Here is a 20,764-nt window from a genome sequence, read left to right as displayed (position 1 = left end):
TCTCCTTCTTCAAAAGTCAACTCTCATTGTCGAGTATCTGCATAACTTTTCTGCCTCGACTAAGCAACTTTCAGATTCTCACAGACAGCCTATACCTATCGTTCGGCCTCTTTAATGATCTCAGACCCGAACAACTGACTTTCACCTGTCTTACTCCAATACAATGGAGTTCTACACTTCCTGCCATACAATGCCTCAAACAGTGCCATCTTCAAACTGGCCTGGCAACTATTGTTGTAAGAGAACTCTGCAAACGGCAAACTCTTATCCCAATTGCCTCCATGTTTTAGGGCACAAGCCCTAAGCATATCCTCTAATACCTTGTTTGTCCTTTCTATCTGCCCATCAGTCTGCGGATGATAAGCAGAGCTGAAATTCAACTTCGTGTCCATCAACTCATGCAACTTCTGCCAAAACCGAGATGTGAACTGAGTACCCCTGTCTGACACTGTTTTCTTGGGTACCCCATGCAAACACACAATTTGGGAGATATATAACTCCGCTAATCGTGCTCCTGTTTAGGTAGTCTTCACCGGTATGAAGTGAGCTACTTTTGTCAAACGATCCACTATAACCCATATGGAATCATAACCATCTCGTGTGCGTGGCAATCCCATGATGAAATCCATACCAATTTCTTCCCATTTCAATTCTGGCACCTTCAACAGCTATAACAAACTGGCTGGTCTCTGATGTTCTGTCTTGACCCTCTGACAGACATCACACAATGCCACATGAGCTGCAACATCACGCTTCATACCATACCACCAATATCTCTCCTTCAGATCCTGATACATCTTGGTACTGCCCGGATGGATAGAATAAGCTGAGTCATGAGCTTCCTGCAGAATTTTCTCATGAACATCATCCACATCGGGCACACATATCCTCTTTCGGAACAACACAGTTCCATGTTCATCTTCTATAAAGTCAGGTGCCTTGCCTGCTTCTATCATCTCCTTTATCTCCTGAATCTTAGGATCCTCAAGCTGACCCTTCCGTATCTCTTGCTCGAGAGTCGGCTCTACCTCTATAGTGATTCCTTCCGTATGAGCAATGAACCCAAGATTGAGTCGTTTGAACTCTTTGTACAACTCCCAAGGCATTTGGCTAACCATCGTCGCGTTCACATAACTCTTGCGACTCAAGGCATCGGCAACCACATTTGCCTTCCCTAGATGATAGTGTATCTTCAGGTCATAATCCATTATGAGCTCTAACCATCTTCATTGTCTTAGTTTGAGGTCATTCTGAGTGAAGATGTACTTCAGACTCATATGATCGGTGTATATTTGGCATCTGTGATCCAACAAATAGTGCCTCCATATCTTCAGAGCATGTATCACTGTTGCTAACTCCAGGTCATGTGTAGGATAGTTCTGCTCATGCTTCCTCAACTGATGGGACGCATATGCAATCACGTGTCCCTCCTACATCAATACATAGGCAAGACCCTATTTAGAAGTGTCACAGTAGATGTCGAAACTCTTGTGAATATCAGGCATAGCCAATACGGGCGTGGTAGTCAACCTTTTTTCTCAACTCTTCAAAGCTATTCTTACATGCTTCTGACCATAGAAACTTCTTGTCCTTCTCTAGTAGTGATGTAAGAGGTATCTTAGAGAAGCCTCCGAATAATCTCCTGTAATACCCCGCAAGTCCTAAGAGACTCTGGATATCTGACACTGTCGTTGGCGGCTCCTAATTCAACACATCTCTGACCTTGCCTGGATCCACTGCAATACCTTCACCTGTGATAACATGACCAAGGAACGAGACCTCTTTCAACCAGAATTCACACTTGCTGAACTTGGCATATAACTGATTATCTCTGAGTTTCTGCAGAACAAACCTCAAGTGTTCCTCATGTTCCTCTTCATTCCTGGAGTATACCAAAATATCATCAATGAACACCACCACGAACTTGTCAAGATACTCCATAAACACTTTATTCATCAGGTACATGAAGTAGACTGGAGCATTAGTCAACCCAAATGACATGACTGTGTATTCATATAGCCCGTATCTGGTAGTGAAAGCTGTCTTGGCAATATTTGAGGGTCGTAGCCTCAGCTGATGATACCCTGACCTCAAATCAATCTTGGAGAATACTCTGGCTCCCTTCAACTGATCAAACAGGTCCTCTATACAAGGCAGTGGATACTTGTTCTTGATGGTAACCTCATTCAAGGCTCTATAATTAACACACATCCTCTGTGTACCATCTTTCTTTTCAACGAATATCACGGGTGCTCCCCAAGGAGAAGAACTAGGACGAATGAACTATTTATCTAACAATTCTTTTAGCTGTTTCTTAAGTTCTTCTAGTTCACCAACTAACATTCTATATGGCCTTTTAGCAATTGGTGCAGTGCCAGGTAAAAGATCTATGATGAATTCAATGTCGCGTTCAGGTGGCATACCTGGCAAATCATCGGGGAAGACGTCCGGGTACTCACAAACGACTCTGATGTCCTCAATCGAATCTGCCTTCAACTGATTCACTGCACAGTCTGCTGCCGACGGAAGTGTTGCAACGAACTCAAACCGTTCACCTTTTGGGCTTGTGAGAGCACTGACCTTCTAGCACACTGAATAACTGCATCAATCTTGCTCAGCCATCCCATCCTAAGTATGATATCTATTCCCTTGGAATCCAGCACCACAAAATTTGCACAAAATTCCCTGCCCACAATCTTGAAACTGAGACCTAGGCACTGATACAAGGCTTTCATATTTCCCCCAGGCGAACTAACTAGCATGTGGTTGGACATGGAATGCACGGGAATGCCATGTTTTGCGACAAACTGAGCAGAAATAAAGGAATACGATGCTCTAGAATCAAATAAAACTGATGCAGGGGTTGAGTTGACGACGAACATACCGAACACAATGTCCTGAGCCTCCTAAGCGGTCTCCGTAGCCACATGATTCACACACCCACGGACGAAGTTCCGCTGACCCTTGTTGTTCAGCGGCGTCTGGTTGTTGTTTCTAGGCTGTTGCTGCTGTGGAGTCTGCCTCTGTCCACTATTGTTGAACTGGCCTGGAGTATTCTAGACGTTCCTCTTGGGACAACCATTGGCATAGTGTCCCACCTCACCACATCTAAAGCACGTATTACCACCGGTGGAAGCAGGGGTGTTGTTCCTCACAGGTGTTCCAGTAGGAGTGTTCTGGCGATTCTGTGAAAAGTTGGAACGCTGCGCCGACTAACCAACATGATGAGCTTGCTGCTACCGCTGACTCTATTGGTTGGGGCGCTGGTACTGATTCTGTCCATAATTGACACTCTGTTCTCATGTCCGGAAAGATGTTCCTTGTGTGGGCGCGAAACAAGGGCGTGAGTTGTTACTGAACTGCCCTGACGACTCAAACTTCCTCTTCTGCTCACCCATCTCCTTGCGAGCATGCTCCACCATGATGGCATTGTCCACCATCTTCTAGAAGTTCTCAAAAGTGTGCACCATCAGGTGATACTTGATAGGACCAATCAGACCATCCCTGAAGTGATCCTGCTTCTCTGCGTCATCTGCTACATCTGCGGGAGCGTAGCGAGACAACTGGATGAACTTGTCCCGGTACTCACTCACAGATATTGATCCCTATTTCAGCACAAGTAACTCTTGCTTCTTGAGCTTCATCAGACCTTTGGGTATGTGTTGCTCCCTGAATTTGTTCTGGAACTCCTGCCAGGTGATGGTGTTGGGGGTGTCATGAGCTGTGGTGTAAGCATCCCAACAATCTGCCGCGGTTCCTTCCAATCTGCCAGAAGCATAAAGGACCTTCTCCCTGTCAGTACACTGGATGATGTTCAGCATCTTCTCCACCATCTTGTTCCAATCATCGGCTTGCAGAGGATCAGGTGAGTGAGAAAATGAGGGAGGTTTGTGGCTCATGAACTCCCTGTGTCTATCTCTAGCTGGCGGTGGTGGCGGTGGTGGAGCTTGGTTCATCTAAGCCTGCATGTTGGCGATAGTGTTCGCCATGTTTGTAAGCAGCTGAGTTTGTGCGGTGAGAAACTGCTCCATCCAAGCAGGTGGCGCCTAGTGCTATTGACTCAGCTGAGGATTGGGGTTGGTATTGTTGCTCGTTTCTTGGCATGGCACTGCAGGCTGATCAACTCCTGACCCGGACCTGGTGTTCACCATCTGATCAGTTAGAAAATTGAGACGCATGAAGTTAATCATGCAAAAATGATAGGAGCAAGGATAAGATAAAGATAGTAAAGAGAGTAGACAACCCCAAACTTTACCAAACTATCTATCTTTATTATAAACTTGATATAATTATGGTCATCACTCCACAATTTATAGCAATCATTACAAAGATCCAAATCATATTGTTCTCACAAAACCAAGCAAGCACAATAACTAAATTAAGCAAACTATAAAAATCATTTGAATAAGTGATTACAAAAAGACACTTAGAAAAACTCCTATCTTAGAAACACCCCTAACTTAACTTCTAGATCTAGCATCTCTAATGATAGCGGATGCGATAGCCGGGCTCTCCGTAGTGAACACGCTTGCGAGGGGGTGACTCTGGCAGGTACTCAATGGACTCATCACTGTCGTACTCCGGGGTTAACTCCGGATCTCCCCTCAGCTGAGCTTCCAAATTGCCTTCTCCCTGATAGTCTTCCTGAGCTTCCTCTTGACCTCCTGGATCTCTGCTCTGGTGGCATCCAAGTCTGTGCTGGGAGCGGCGACCAACTCCTGCATGGTGTCCATGAGCAAGCTTCCTTCCCCAGGGGGCGGGGCCAGAATCTGTGCACAAGTGGCATCCTTCATGCACCATGGAAACTGCTGAAACTCAGTGCCCTGGAGTTCATCCCGGTAAGCATGGTAGAGATAATAGGAGCTCTTCTGACAGCTTCACTAGTCCCTGCATCCAAAGTCCTCCTGGGCACGTCATCGACGTGCTTGTAGTACTCCATCTGGCTGCCATACCTTTCATCCGGAACGCTGATCACCACTGCCACCAACCACTCCTCTTCCTGTTGGGCATTTTTGTACAAGCAAGCTTCATAGCGCGGCATCAGTGGAAAGCCGATTCTCTGCATCGCCCTCCAGAGAAGTGCTGGGAATGGACCTTCAGCAAAGTCCAGGCGATGTATCTGCTTCTCGTAGTGGGGCTCAGGTGGCAGTGGACTTGCTACTTCAGCTGGCTCTGGATCATCATCTGGGTCCTCGTCACCACCATCCGGTGCGGCTAGACACCATCTTCATCATTGTCTCCGCCTGCGGCACCTAGGTTGGCATCATCTCCTCCTGCAGCATCCTCATTGTTGTCACTTGTGGCGTCAAGGTGGTCCTCAGGCAGCTCCACGGGCTCCTCCTTAGTGTTAGTGTCCACCTAGCCTCTTTCATGATAGCAGTAGTAGTCATCATCGTCGTCTTCAACTATCACAAACTCGGGCTCCAGCTCCTCGGGCTCCTCCTGGTCGGGCACTTCCTGAGGATGATGGATCGGGTGAGGCGGTCCACGGGTGCTCTTGCGGGTGGTCTGCCTGGTTCTGACCATCTGTAGCAAAAGTGAGGGCAGCGCAAGATAGAGGATATTTAGAAAATGCTATAGGTGACCTTAAAATAAAAATGAGTTTGGAAAACACCAACACACTTGAGAGGCAAGCATGAAGCCAAGGATGAGATAATAGTGATATATTTAAGAAATAAGCAGTTTTCAAAAGCAAGCAAGCAGAAGCTAGGTTACTAAGCAAGATAAGACTTAAAATTCGACCATTACTAACTAGACTAACGTCCTACAGTCAACACTGCTCTGATACCACTTCTGTCACACCCGGTTTTGAAAAGGGAACCGAATGCATCTCATATGTGCGCCAGGACCAAGTTCCACACATATGATAAACTTCACAAGTGTATACCCAAAACAATATATTAACGAAATAGAGTATCATAGTACTTTATTACATGACCGAAAGTCTTAACCTTAAGCGAATAAAAAAATTATAACTAGCAGCGGACTTCAACTTCACAGGTCGATGACTGGGAGTCATACGCCTAGTATTTTCAAAGTCTTCGGGGAACTCCGGACAATTATATTGTTCTGAGCAGCATTGGTTTTAATAAAGCAAGCGTGAGTACACTTATAGTTGGTACTCAGCAAGTGGAGTAAATTATATGACATGCAAGGCTAAAAATCAAGGAAAAGCTGATATGGTTTGACTGCGATAAGTATTTTTAATTAATCAAGTTTTATTAAGGAAGCATTAACTAAATGTAAGTATATACCAACCCTTAAATAAATAAAAGAGATAGGATAACAACAACATAAATAAAGAACATCGATTTAGATCATCTTTAAGTTCAATTATCATGTGAGGGTCCAAGCCTCTCTTAACTGTGAGCACGGCTGATATATCAGTTTTCACTCTGCAGAGGTTGTACACTTTACCCACAATTCGTGTTTCTCTCGATGCCCGGGTTTGCAAGGCCCTTAAACACTTCCAAAGTGACTGGCAGGAGTTATTGGGACTGGATTATGATGAAGGACCACTTGCCTTCATCAAAAAACTGCTGCTGCTCGGGAACTTCTTCAAAGCTTGGCTCTTGCAGTCCCTCAAACTACGCACCGTCTATCGTAATACAAAAGTACATACAAGCAAACAATACAATAAATAAGAAACAATACACAAAACAATATAAACAAAGCAAAATAACATGATAAAGCTACTATATATGCCGCAAGGATCGCGTGAACGCAAGAATCAATGAAAACGGAGTTAAAACGGAGAAGTTATAGCTAAAACATGATTATAGGGGCTTATTTGTAAAGGATTTGTATCTAGAAGGGCTCTGAACAAAGAAACCGAGGGCTAAAACATAATTAAACGTTAGATCTAGGGTTTAGATTGCAAAACAGAAGGGCTAGAGATGGCAGTTTCTATTTTTGGAAAAGATAGGGGCCTAAAAAGAAGAAAAAGGATCTATTCACGAATACTTTTGAACTGCCGTGGATTGCGGGTTGATTTCGATGAAACTCAGGGGCTAAAGCACAAAACTACCTCGGGTTGACCGGTATCTGGTTCACTTGACTCGAGTTAGATCTAATCTAACCTGTTGGATCGGGATCTAACGGTTGTGGGGTGGCTGACTGCGTCGGGCGGCCGCGCTGAGCGCCGGCGGCGTGGGGGGGGGAGCGGCAGCAACTCGCCGGAGTTTTGAGTGCGGGTTGCACAGAAAGATCGTGGGCGCTACGGGGAACTCATCTAAAGGTTCGGGTTGCCGAGGCGGGGGCTTGAGTCGGCGGCCGGCGGCGAGTTGCAGCTCGGTGCGATGACGAGCAATGGGGCGCACGGGAAAGCGGGAAAAACATGGGATAACCGGCTGGCGATGATCCTTACCCCACGGTGGAGCCTCTGTGGCGTCTTACGCTGACAAAAGAGCAGTGGAGCGGGGAGACCGACGGCGACCGAAGCGCGTAGGCAGTGGCAGAGGAGAAAGCTCATGCAGCTTAGGGTTTCGGGCGAAGGCGGCGGCTGCGACTTGGGGAAGACCTAGGGCACAAGGGCGGGGCTTTATAGGGCGGCCGAGGCGCCTTGGCGTGCGGGCCTGAGACACCACACGGGTAGGGTGGCCTCAGACTGCGGTCGGACTCGGGCTCGAGTCCGAGCTGGGCACGGGGAAAGGGAAGGTCCCGACAGGCGGGACCCACCGGTCAGCGTGAGGGAGAGAGAGGGGAGGAAGGGGGCTGGTGCGCGGGAGACTTGGGCCAGAAGAAGCTGGGCCGCGCGCGGGTGGGGGGGGAGTAGGAAGGAAACCAGCTAGCTGCTGGGCTGCGTGATGAAGGGAGAAAAAAGGAAAGGTGGGCCAGCTGGGCCGTGCGGGGAGAGAAAAAGAAGAGCAGGGCTGGGCCGCACGGGAGGGAAGAGGGAAGGAGAAAGGCCAGGTTGGGCTATGCTGCAAGGAGAAAAAGAGAGAGGGCAAAAGAAAAGAGGGAGTGGGCCGGGCCCAATTAGAAAAAGAGGGAGAAAGAGAATTGCATTCAAATGCATTTGAATTTGAATTTGAAATTTAAATTCAAATGAAAGACAAACAATAAAACAATGCAATGGGGCATGAAATGCACAAAAATCTATATTTCCTTATATTTCTTTTTAAGGTTAAGTAAATTGCTATTAATTCACGGTAGATGCTCTAAAATCAAAATGATAGAATAAAAAACTTATGGATCCTAAAAGAAAACTAGCAAAATTTATTTAGGTTTCTAATTTGAAATTAGGGTGTTACATCTAGTCAGATGGGGCCTCAACCTTATAGTTGCAGTATGTAGTAAAATCATTCAACTCCTATAATTCTCGCGAGTGACAGGAAATCACTTGACTTTTACCGAACCTATTAGCAGAGCATCTACTCAAACTCCAGTTATAGTATTCATTACATAGGTGCCTAGGATCATGCAGCTAGGGTTCCAATCAATCCCATGAACTTAAATACATAGGTAAAAAAGAACAAAAGAACAGTAGTTGCATCAATTGAAATACTAGGATCATGCACTGGGGCTTGCCTTCTTGGGCAGTGTTAGTCAGCTGATACTCCGAACTTTGGTTCAGGTCTTCGATAACTTCAGTCATGTTTACTTGAGCTTCACGGGATTCGTTCTCAGGCTCCGGCACCAATCTGTACGTTCCGTCGGCGAGTTCGGTCATTTCTATATGGATGCAAACATGTCAGAGTTATTGAGTGGACAAGTTTTATCATTTTCTTCACTATAAAGTTGTAATCCAAGAAAATATAGATTTTGATGTGAAGTTTCTTAGTTAAGATAACTTGGGCAATCATTTATAGAATATACCTTAACTTAGTTATATTCATGAAGTGAGTTGGGATCATTTATCAATATTGCTCTTAGAACAAGTTTCTAATGCTAGGATTTTGATACAAGGTACATCTCACTGTTCTAAAGCTACTGTGTAAAGATCATAGCTAAACAGTATATGAATTCTACACAAAAAATTTAACTATTTACTGCAGAAATAAACTTTCATTTTTATAGGACAAAGTATAGAAGTATTGGGTCTCAAACTTTTACTGAACAAACTTACTTGCATGAGTAGGCTATTGTAAATTTTGTAGATTTTCCTATGCAAGAATCAGAGGCTAAAATTCTAGTTTAACTGGATCTATACCAAATATGAATAAATTTTATAGAGAGTACTATTCAATAGCTCACTCTCAAACTTTTTCCCTAGCATCAAAACTTTAAGTGGGTACTCATGTATAAAAATTACAATTTTCTAGTATAGACGCTATAGGTTTGGATTTTGTTAAGATAAACAAGGAATAAAAGATTTAGCAAGTTCTACTCAAGAATTCTAGTTCAAATTTTTTACTTTAGCTTCTATCTAGTAGTACCAGTGTGTCATAAAAATTTTAGCTCAAAAAAAGTAAAACAACAGTAAGAATAAAAAAAATGCAACACTTGGATCTAGCATATAACAAAAGGTGCTCAAAACATTTAGTTCTGATTGGATTCAGTGCATGAAATTTTTATGAAAGACTATACTCTTAGTACAGAAGCTACCATCCAAATCTCATAAACAGTTCTTTCCTAAAACTTTTGGAACAATTAAAAGACATTTAAACTTGATTTAAATCTACAGCTAAAATTATGTGGAAACAGTCGAAGATCCTTTTACAAAGTTGTAGATCTTAATTTAAGGAGTCCAGAACATTTTAGTTTGTATTTTTAGGATTTTTTGTGAATTGTTTTGCATTTTAAAGTTCACAGATGCACTTTCAAAGTTCTAGCTTCTAGATTACAAATGGGTCCTTGAAATTTTACGGAAATCTCCCAGGAAATATTGGAATCAAGCAATTGGGTCCTTTGTGTAGGGGAATGACGGCGGCCGACAAAATTCCGGCGACCAGGGTTGCCAGCGGCAAGGGGCGAGGGTGGGAGAGGCAAGAGGGGACCAAACCGCACCTGATTGTAGCCTTGGGTGGGGAAGTGGTGGACTGAGGCGGCTCGCCAGCGTGGCACAGAGCCAGCGGCGGTTGTGGGTGGTGGTGGCGGTGCTCCAGTGAGGAAGAGGGGGTGCAGGGACCGGCCGTGCAGCTTCGGTGTGATAGGAGGTTAAGTCCCGATCTTCCGAGAGGCACGGTAAACTTGATTGGTGGAGAACTCGATGTTGATAATCCAAGGCTCGGAACGAACAAAACCTCGCAATCACTACACCACTGCTCCATTGGTTATCACCCGTGTCACACGAATGACCTCGCCACAAAGGCTTATCCCTGCAAGCGCAATTAAGAACACAAGCAAGAACAGAAGATGCGATCAAACAGACTTGATTACGAGATGGAGTCTCACAAACCGATGTATGGCGACACTGTTTGATGACAGATTGAATCTAAACAAAATCCAAACCCTAAAGAGGTGACAACTACTGAATAAAAGGGAGTTAGGGGCATGCAATTCCCCTGGACGCAACCCTAACGGGCTCCAACACGGTACACGGGCCAACGGCCCAACAGACGGTGACACAGCACCCTGACAGATTCTAGATGCCCACTTGTGTTAATGATTCCCATTGACTCAGAAGGAATTTTTGTGGTGGGACCGGTACCATTAGAAGGTCTATGAAATTCTGGTTCCAACCATATATTGAACGTCCAAATCCGACTCCGTACGTATGTGGCCAGGGCGTGAGTTTTGGTGAAGTCAGGTTCTGAAATCCGAGGTGGAGTCGAACTCGAGTTGGACATGGACTCCTCCTTGGTGTGGATGTCCTAGCTCCTCCTCCTTGACTCCTTGGCTTTCTCCAAGTCCTTGCTGGTCCTCTCCATTGTTCCTAATCAATAACACATGCATGAAACCAAGCGTAAGTTCTGAAAAACAATTGACAAGGTTAGCACGTACCTGGAGATCCAACTGTCGCGCACATGCTCTAGTGATCAGTCCTTGCATTGTATGCAAAGGAGAGATGTCCTCATGATCCTCCCCCTCTTGAATTGGAGTTGTCCTCGACTCAAGCTCATCTTCCTCACCTAAGTATGGCTTCAAATCTGAAATGTTAAATGTGGGACTAACCCCAAACTCGGGAGGCAACTCAAGTTTATAAGCATTATCATTTATCTTCTCAAGAATCTTAAAAGGTCCAGCGACACGTGGTATGAGCTTGGACTTTCGCAAATCCGGAAACCTATCTTTTCTCAAATGAAACCACACCAAATCACCGAGTTCTAATTTTACCTCCTTCCTTCCTTTACTAGCAGCAATTCGATACTTTTCATTCATTTTTTCAATTTGCAACTTAGTAGTTTCATGCAACTTAAGAATAAATTTAGAACGTTGTGTAGCATCTAAGTTCACAATTTCAGAAGGTGGTAAAGGTAGCAAATCAATTGGAGCATGAGGATTGAAACCATATACTACCATAAACAGACTTAACTTGGTTGTGGAGTGAATAGATATGTTATAAGCAAACTCAATATGTGGCAAACACTCCTCCCACAACCTCAAATTATCTTTCAAAACAGCCCGCAACATAGTAGACAAGGTACGATTAGCTACCTCTATTTTCCCATTAGTTTGTGGATGACAAGTAGTAGAAAATAGAAACTTTGTTCCCAATTTATACCATAAAGTTCTTCAAAAATGGCTTAAAAATTTAGCATCCCTATCAGAAACAATAGTATTTGGTACACCATGCAAATGCACAACCTCATTAAAGAACAAATTAGCAACATGTGAAGTATTGTTGGTCTTGTGACAGGGTCTAAAATGTGCCATTTTAGAGAAATGATCAACAACCACAAAGACACCATCCCTCCCCCTCTTTGTTCTAGGAAATCCTAAAACAAAGTCCATAGAAATATCCTCCCAAGGTGCATGAGGAACAGGAAGAGGCATATAAAGACCATGTGGATTAAGTCGAGACTTAGCTTTGTTGCATGTGGTGCAACGCGAGACGTAGCGCTCCACATCACGCCGCATCTGTGGCCAAAAGAAGTGAGCGGCCAGCACATCCTTCATCTTTTTAACACCAAAATGTCCCATCAAACCACCACCATGCGCTTCCTGCAACAGTAAAAGACGAACGGAGCTTGCTAGAACACACAGCTTGTTAGCGCGGTAGAGAAGGCCTTCACGCAGCAGAAATTTTTGCCACGTTCTTCCCTCTCTACAATTTTCAAAAGCATCTTTGAAGTCCAAATCAGTAGCATATAATCCCTTTATGGTCTCTAAACCAAAGATTTTATGAGAAAGTTGGGACAGCATGGTACAACGTCTAGATAAAGCATCGACAATCACATTGTCTTTCCCTTTCTTATATTTAATGATGTAAAGAAATGACTCTATGAACTCAATCCATTTAGGATGACGTTTGTTCAGATTAGCTTAAGGTACTTCAAAGATTCATGATCCGAATGTATGACAAATTCTTTAGACCATAGGTAATGTTGCCAAGTTTGTAAGACTCGCACTAAAGCATAAAGTTCTTTGTCATATGTAGAATAATTCAGTGAAGGATCATACAATTTTTCACTAAAGAAAGCAACAGGTTTACCTCCTTGTATGAGCACTCCTCCAATGCCAATCCCGCTTGCATCACACTCAAGCTCGAAGGTCTTCTCAAAATTAGGAAGTTGCAGCAATGGTGCTTGTGTGAGCTTTGATTTGAGAGCATCAAAGGCTTGTTGTTGTGCTGGTCCCCATTGAAATGGCACTCCGTTCTTTGTCAACCCGTGGAGAGGTGCTGCAATGGTGCTGAAATCCCGCACGAAACACCGATAAAAACCTGCAAGACCAAGAAAACTTCGAACCTGCGTGACCGTAGTCGGAAGTGGCTAGCTTGTGATGGCAACAATCTTTGCTTCGTCCACCTCAATTTCCTGCGATGTAACAACATAACCAAGAAAAGACACACGATCGGTGCAAAAGGTGCACTTCTCAAGGTTACCAAATAAACGTGCATCGCGCAAGATATTAAAAACAGCACGCAAATGTCAAGATGTGCATCATATGAGTTGCTGTAAACAAGGATATCATCAAAATAAACCACCATAAATTTACCAATGAAAGCACGTAAAACCTCCTTCATCAATCGCATGAAAGTGCTGGGTGCATTAGTTAAACCAAAAGGCATGACTAATCATTCATAAAGACCGAACTTGGTTTTAAAGGCAATTTTCCATTCATCCCCTAAAGCCATACGAATCTGATGATATCCACTACGTAAATCAATCTTGAAGAAAATAATAGAACCACTCAGCTCATCAAGCATGTCATCCAAACGAGGAATAGAATAGCGATATCGAATGTCATCCAAACGACTACACTATCTAAAGTGGAAATGGAAAACAAGCAGTAAGATGCATCTTACCCCGCTCTTACCAGTGTCTTACCAGCACTGCAGGTGGCAAACGGTGACCGGTATGACAACATGAAAAGAGTGGGTGTGATTTCAAGGGGTACCTGTACTGCTCAGGAGAAGGTGGAGCTTGGGAAGGCTCAAATGCAATATATGTATGTGGCACACAAGTTAGTAATAGATAGCAATGCTAAATAAGTATCCAAAGAACTTGATATAGTTGCTAGCCTAAAATGTATTAGAACAGTTGTGGCAGCAAGCAAGGGACAAGGATGAAAGATGATGAACCACAAAGGCAGTACCAGCAAGTATCTAGCAGCGCACACAGAAAATAGCAAATTTCCCCGTCCACGCGCGGGTGGCGGCTCGCCGAAGTTGGGTTGGGGGCGGGGAACTCAGGGGCCTCGGGTAGGGCTTTTATAGGCGTGAGCGAGAGGATGGCGGCCTGGGCACGAGCTGCTGGGGAAGGCGTGACTAGGGCATCCAAATCCGGGGGCACGGCTACCTCGCTGCCGCCGGTGAGGGTCGTCATGGCGCCAGTAGCGCCCGTGGCAGAAAAATTCCGCCGCGTGGAGGGTTCCTGAGGGGGAGAGCGGGATTTTGTGGGCCAGCGGGGGATCTCCAGGGTGCTGGCGGGCCCACTTGGCTGGGGGCTCGGTTGTGCCGGGTGCGCCGGCCAGGTGGCCTGCCGGCAATGGGACAGGGCAGAGGGAGGAGAGAGGAGGGAGAAGGTGAGGGACTTAAGCGCAAAAAGCAAAAATAGCAGGGGCCAGGGTGAAAAAGAAGCTAAAACTCATTCTTCCCAAGGTCAAATCAAAAATATTTTATAACCATTTTTGTTCAACTTTTCAAGATATATATTTTCTCTTTCATGACTATGTTCATTTGAGCAATGTATATAAAGTTATTTTGAATTTCCGAAAACTAGTATTTAGAAGACATGTCATTTCATGTGAATTTTTGCACTTTTTAGCCCTTGAGTTCAACTAGACTTTTGTTGCTCTTGTTGTGATAGATGTGCCATTCAATCTTTAGGGTCATTTGTTATTAACTTTGAAAGTCACAAGTGTTTGTTTGCAAGGGTTCACATGTATATGCATATATACATATACACATATACATTTGCTTGAAAGGTAAATTTTGATAGGTTGTTTTATACTTTTCTTGCTCTTTTATGTCTAATTTTATGTTATGGATCTTTGTTTAGCCTTTTAGACACCCAGGGTGTCAGAGCCAACCCCCTTAAAAACAATCTTGTCCCGAGATTCGAATAAATAACTAAGTGCGAAAAGTGTGTACCTTGGATGGAATCAAGAAAACTAGAAAAATTTTGATGGAGACAACTTTCAGTTTCCCATGTGGCTTCTTCTTCTGTGTGATGGTTCCATTGAATTTTATATATTTTAATCACCGTCCTTCGGGTACTTCTTTCCTTCTGGTCAAGAATTTTGATGGGTTGCTCAACATAAGAGAGGTTTGGTTCCACCATGATTTCTTTTTGCTCAACAATTTCTGCAAGAACTTTGACACATATCTTTAGTTGAGAGCCATGGAAAACATCATGAATGGCTGCAAGTTGCGAAGGAAGTCGCACTCTATAGGCCATGGGTCCATATTCTTCAATGATGTCATACTGACCAACATAATGAGGGGCTAACTTTCCTTTCACTCCAAATCGTTGCACACCCTTGGTTGGTGAAACCCGAAGGTAGACATGATCGCCAACATCGAATCTTAAGGGTTTTCTCCTCTTGTAAAAAATAACTCTTTTGTCTAGATTGGGTTGCTTTAAAATTTTCTTGGATAACTTTCACTTTTTCTTTTGCCTCGACTACCAAGTCTGGTCCAAAGATTTTGCACTCTCCAGTTAGTGACCAGCTCAATGAAGTTCGACACCTTTGACCATACAATGCCTCGAATGGTGCCATTTTTAGGCTTGCTTGATAGTTGTTGTTATATGAGAACTCTGTTAAAGATAATCATTTGTCCCAATTCTTGTCATAATGAATGACACAAGCTCTAAGCATGTCTTCGAGAATTTGATTTACTCTTTCCGTTTGGCCGTCGGTCCGAGGATGATAAGCTGAGCTTCGATTAGTTTGGTACCAAGAGATTCTTGCAATTGTTCCCAAAAGCGTGCTATGAACTGAGTGCCATGATCAGAAATAATTGTCTTTGGTACACCATGTAAACAAACAATACGATCAAGATATATCTCAGCGTATCTCTTGGCATTATAAGTGGTGTGTACGGGAATAAAATGAGCGGTCTTTGTAAGCCTATCAGTAATAACGCATATAGAATCGTGTTTCTAAGATGTATTGGGCAAACTAACAATGAAGTCCATACTGATGTCTTCCCATTTCCAGGATGGTATAGGCAGAGGTTGAAGTGTACCAGCTACTTTCAAGTGGCTAGCCTTCACTCGCTGACAAGTATCACACTCTGCAACATATTGGGCAATCTCCCTCTTCATCCTAGTCCACCAGAAATTTTTTTGAGGTCCTGATACATTTTGCTACTGCCTAGATGAATAGAGAATTTGGAAAGATATGCTTCATCAAGAATTTGCTTTCGGAGTTCGTGATTTTTCAGAACGACAATGCGACTTTCAAACCATAAAACTCTCTTGTGTCCTGTCGAAAACATTTGTACTTCTCCTCTCCCTAAGATAGTTTCTACTTTATGATCTTAATACCCTCATCATGTAATTGCGCCATGATGATACGGTCATGAAGAGTTGGTTCAATAGAGATGTGATTCAAAGCTCCCTGAGGAATCATTTCCAACCAGTGTTTCCGCATTTCAGAGCATAACATCTCATTGTATGTTGCAGCCGATAGGCAATTGCAATGAGCTTCGCGGCTGAGTGCATCCGCTACTACATTAGCTTTGCCTGGATGATAGTGCACCTCAAGATCATAATTTTTGATTAATTCCAACCATCATCTTTGTCTCATATTCAGGTCGGCTTGTGTGAATATATATTTGAGACTCTTATGATCGGTATTGATATTGCAATGGATGCCCATAAGGTAGTGCCTCCAAATCTTGAGAGCGTGAATGACAGCTGCTAACTCAAGATCATGTGTTGGGTTATTCTTTTCATGGGGCCGAAGTGCTCGTGAAGCATAGGCAATAACCCGATTGTCTTGCATAAGTACACAACCCAAACCAGTACCAGAAGCGTCATAGTAAACATCAAATTGTTTAATATTGTTAGGTTGAGCTAAAACTGGGGCTGTAGTTAGATGTGCTCTGAGTGTGTGGAAAGCTTTTTCACAATCATCATCCCATAGAAATTTTACTCCTTTCTTCATCAGTTCAATCATAGGTTTAGCCATTTTGGAGAAATCCGGAATGAAGCGGTGATAATAACCAGCTAAACCAAGAAAACTACGAATCTGATGAACGAAAGTGGGAGGTTTCCAATCCATCACCTCTTGAACTTTACTGGGGTCAACTGAGATACCATTACTAGAGATAGTATTGCCGAAGAATTACTGGAGATAGTATGGCCCAAGAACTTCACATGGTCGAATCTTGATTTGATGATAGCTAGAACCAAGATCAATCTTGGAAAAGATTTCTGCTCCAAACAACTGATCGAAAAGAACATCAATGCGAGGAAGTGGATATTTATTTTTGATTGTCACCGCATTGAGAGGCTGGTAGTCTACACATAACCTCAAACTATGATCTTTCTTCTTCACAAATAGGGCTGGGCAACCCCAAGGTGAAGCGCTTAGACGAATATAGCCTTTGTCTAGAAGTTCTTGAAGCTGTATTTTTAATTCTGCTAATTCCTCGGGTGGCATTCGATAGGGTCATTTAGAGATAGGTGCAGTGCCTGGCTGTAGTTTGATGACAAACTCTATATCTTGATCTGGTGGCATGCTTGGTAAGTCATCTGGGAAAATGTCAGCGTACTCACTTACCACCAGAATTTCTTCTATTTCGGAGCAGACCTCGATGAGAGCACATGAATTTGTGCATTCTCAGAAGGGCAAATATAGAGTAGTAGCTCCTTGGGTCGGGTAATCGATTTCAATGGCTCGGGAGAAAAGATTTAAGGTTACTCCAGGCCGAGTCATCCAACCCACTCCCAAAATAATATCGATGCCTTCAAGTGCCAAGAGAATCAAGTCGGTTTTGATGATTTGCTACCCAATTTAATTGGTACGTTTCTTATGAGTTGATTTGAAGCAAATTTTCCACCCGGTGTAGCTATCATATACGACCCTTTTGTGTGACAGAAATCCAAACCCACGTTTGCACTGAATTTTGCACTAACGAAACTATGTGATGCACCAGAGTCAAATAATATAACAACGGGCTTGCAATGGATAGAAAATGTACCCATCATCATTGGTGCACCATTAGGAAGCTCTACAAGGGTGGTGAAATTGATCCGCCCTCGCTTGACCTGAATAATCTGTTTCTTGCTCTGGTTTCTGTTGTTGGTATTGGAGCCTTCGCCCTAAGCTTGGTGTCTGGACTGAGGGCATTCTCAAGCAAAGTGAGTAGAACTCCCACAATTGAAACATCGGTTTGTGTTGCTCAGGTGGGGTGGCTGCTGAATATTCGGCCTTGGCCCATTTGGCTGTGGAGTAGGGGGTCTTGCCACACCCTGTTGCTGAGGAGGCCTGAAAATCCAACGCCCTAGCTGAGGGGCATTCTGAAGTGCTTTAGGTGCTGCATTCTGCACTAAGCGGTACCTCGGTGGCTGAGCACTCGAGGGTCCAGCTGGAGCCTTCCTCTTCTTTTCCGCATGATGGGCCATAATGCAATCTTCTTGGGTGATTGCCAAATTAACCAGCTCATTGTAAGTGTCCGTTTTGATGGGATTTATACGTTCCTTGAGCTTGGTATTAAAACCTCTGCGGAAACGATCACGTTTCTTGACATCCGTGTTAGCATGATAACCCGCGTACTGAGAAAGGTTGTTGAACACCTGAGCGTACTGAAGTACAGTGCGGGTACCCTGAGTAAGAGCCAGAAACTCCTTGAGCTTTCTTTCCATCAATCCTTCTGGAATATGGTGTGCCCTAAATGCATTTTTAAACTCATCCCAGGTGATGACATGGTCAGCCTGAAGCATTGCAAAATAGTTATCCCACCATATAGGTGCAGTACCACGAAGCTGCTGCAAGGTAAATCGAGCTTTGTTGGCTTCAGGACATGGTAGTGTCAATAAGGCAAACTTAGATTCAATAGTATGAATCCAAGCGTCCGCATCTAATGGCTCCTCCATCTTGTTAAATAGAGGGGGCTGCGTTCCAAAGAATTCTGGGTAACCAGCAACTTGAGGTTGGGGTGCATTGTGCCCACCCCGCTGCTGATGATGGGGCTGCTGCCCCTGAACAATCTGTCGGAGCAACTCGGTTTGAGCGGCCATTACTTCCGCCAGACTTGGTGGCAGTGGCGGTGGCGGCGTCTGTTGCAACCTGCTGCCACAAGCTCCAAACCCATCTGGATTGCCATGTGTTGCCCCAACCATCTGAATCATGGAGGTTTATCATCAGCAAAGGATTCATAATTCTCCCATGATTCAAAAAGATAGTACGGGATGATGTAGAACTTGAAAAGCTTGATACAATCGGGTGTGCAATCTGCGGCTGGTTACGAGAAAATTCATAACTCATTTTCTGTTTATCCAAAGGCTTTCAAATTTTACCAGAAGCAAGAAAATTTCATGTTCTACAAATTTGGTACTCAATCCTGAGGCTAAAAAGTTGGTTAAGATGGTTGTTTTTCAGCAGGCCGAGCTATAGTATTTTGCCTATAACTCTGAGTACAAAGGTCCAATGAAGCTGAAATTTTATGAGAACCTATATTATAAAATTTGTGACAACTTTGTTATTCATAACAGAGCCCAGAAATGCAGAGAAAAATAGATAAAAATTCAGATGTACTACTGCATCATTGATTTCCAACTGCCTGCCAATATTCACATACATCCATCAAGTCCTTCACTAAAGCCTACATAATTCGAGTGTTCGAGCTTCTAGGCTCCACTCCTTATATCAGGTGGTATTCAACTCTAAGCTAGCCTATTACAACCTGCCCAAAATTAAGGCTACACTAAGAGGAGTATATGCAAAAGTACTCCAAAGTCATCGCCTAGTAGTCGTCAAGGTTGTTGACAGATGACTCACTGCGCGTGGGGGAGTGAGCTCCCATCTATGCGAGCTGTTGGGCTACAACCTCATAGTCAAGGTTGGAGACACCCTCCTTCTCCTCGGGCTCCTCATCACTGTCAACATCCATCATGTCTGGTGGGGCGTGAAGGACTGCCTGCTGTGCATGATGCATGTTGATATGCCCATTGGCATCCTCCAACTCGTATTGAGGTCATGGATCTGCTCCTCCAAAAACTCAATCATCTCCTCATGCTCACCCACGGTGGTCTCAAGTGTCTGAACTTGGCCTTCAAGCTGGCCAATCCTAGCATCTCGATCACCAATCTCCTCACCGAAGTCCTGCATCTGCTCGTCCCTCAAACTGACTATCCACTGGAAGGACTAAGCAAGGTCTATCATCTGTGCCATCCCTGACTCTGAAGGGCCTGCAAGCAGTAAAGTGCATTCATGCACCGAACTAAAAAGACTATGGTCTCGACAGGAATCTGATCTGCCAAGTGACCTAGGTATGCCAACCTGTCAAGCCATAGAGGGTCGCTCTCGCTGACTGCCGAAAACAGCCCAGCTGGAGCCAAGATCACCTCCAGTGGGTGCTGCTCACAAAAGGTGGTGAGCGCCTTCATCGCTGCTGCCTCCCATGAGTCAATGAGGTGGTGTCCGACAACCTCGGTCTCGATGGCGAGCCACGCGGGGTTGAGTGGGTGCTGGGGAATGGTCATGCGCACACGGCACCAATGGATACCCGTCTCCATGAACTCCTACCCCACATAAAGAGGCGGATTCGGGTACCCAGCGGCGCTCAACACGCCCCACAAGATGGAGGGGAAGCCCTCCCAGTGCAGGCACGCTGAGTGTGCATGTCCTTCCCCGTCCACCACCATGAGAACCGGATCAGCCATATGGTGAACATTAAAAGGTGAGATAACAAAAACTGATGCTCAATCTAATAAACAGATTTTGGATAGTGAACTAAACTGAGCATAACTTCTACAGGTGATGTGCAAAAATTCTCAAATTTTTACCGGAGCATACCTAAGGTAATTGTGCACAACTTTGTTGGTCAACCCCAAAGCTAGATCAGACTCTAAGATAACTATATCCTTACATTTCTAACCTACTGTCCAGTCTGAAATTCCAGAAAACAGAGGTCTAATATTTTGTAAATCTAGAAACATCTATCGAGACAAAAATTATTAACTTTTAACAGTAGCTTATTTACTCAATTTACAACAACTTTCGTGTTGAACTCCTATGCAAAAGACTTCTCTAAGGGGGTCGAAAA

Source organism: Panicum hallii, chromosome 6, assembly GCF_002211085.1.
Source record: "Panicum hallii strain FIL2 chromosome 6, PHallii_v3.1, whole genome shotgun sequence".
In the NCBI taxonomy this organism is placed as follows: domain Eukaryota; kingdom Viridiplantae; phylum Streptophyta; class Magnoliopsida; order Poales; family Poaceae; genus Panicum; species Panicum hallii.
This window is presented reverse-complemented; position numbering follows the sequence as displayed.